Source organism: Penaeus monodon, chromosome 28 (genome assembly GCF_015228065.2).
Source record: "Penaeus monodon isolate SGIC_2016 chromosome 28, NSTDA_Pmon_1, whole genome shotgun sequence".
Classification (NCBI taxonomy): Eukaryota; Metazoa; Arthropoda; class Malacostraca; order Decapoda; family Penaeidae; genus Penaeus; species Penaeus monodon.
Genome location: NC_051413.1, coordinates 27,498,998 through 27,499,254, shown reverse-complemented (window position 1 = coordinate 27,499,254; position 257 = coordinate 27,498,998).

The window sequence follows — 257 nt, the reverse complement described above, 5'->3', positions numbered from 1 at the left end:
AAAAAAAAAATTTTGGGTATGAAGTCAAAAAATAAAAGTAAAAAAAATGCGACTCGCTTTTTCCCCCAAAAAGTAAAAAGGGGGTTTAAAGGGAGGGTTTGTGTGATTTCTCGTGTCTTCTTATCATCCCGAGAGTGCAGTCCTGGAAGGTGAATGTATATAGGCAGGTGGAACTGTATAGACACAGACATAAATAAAAAATCTGTATGGAGGAGCGAGAGAAAGAGAGAGGTGAGCTACAAATAATACAACCAGGC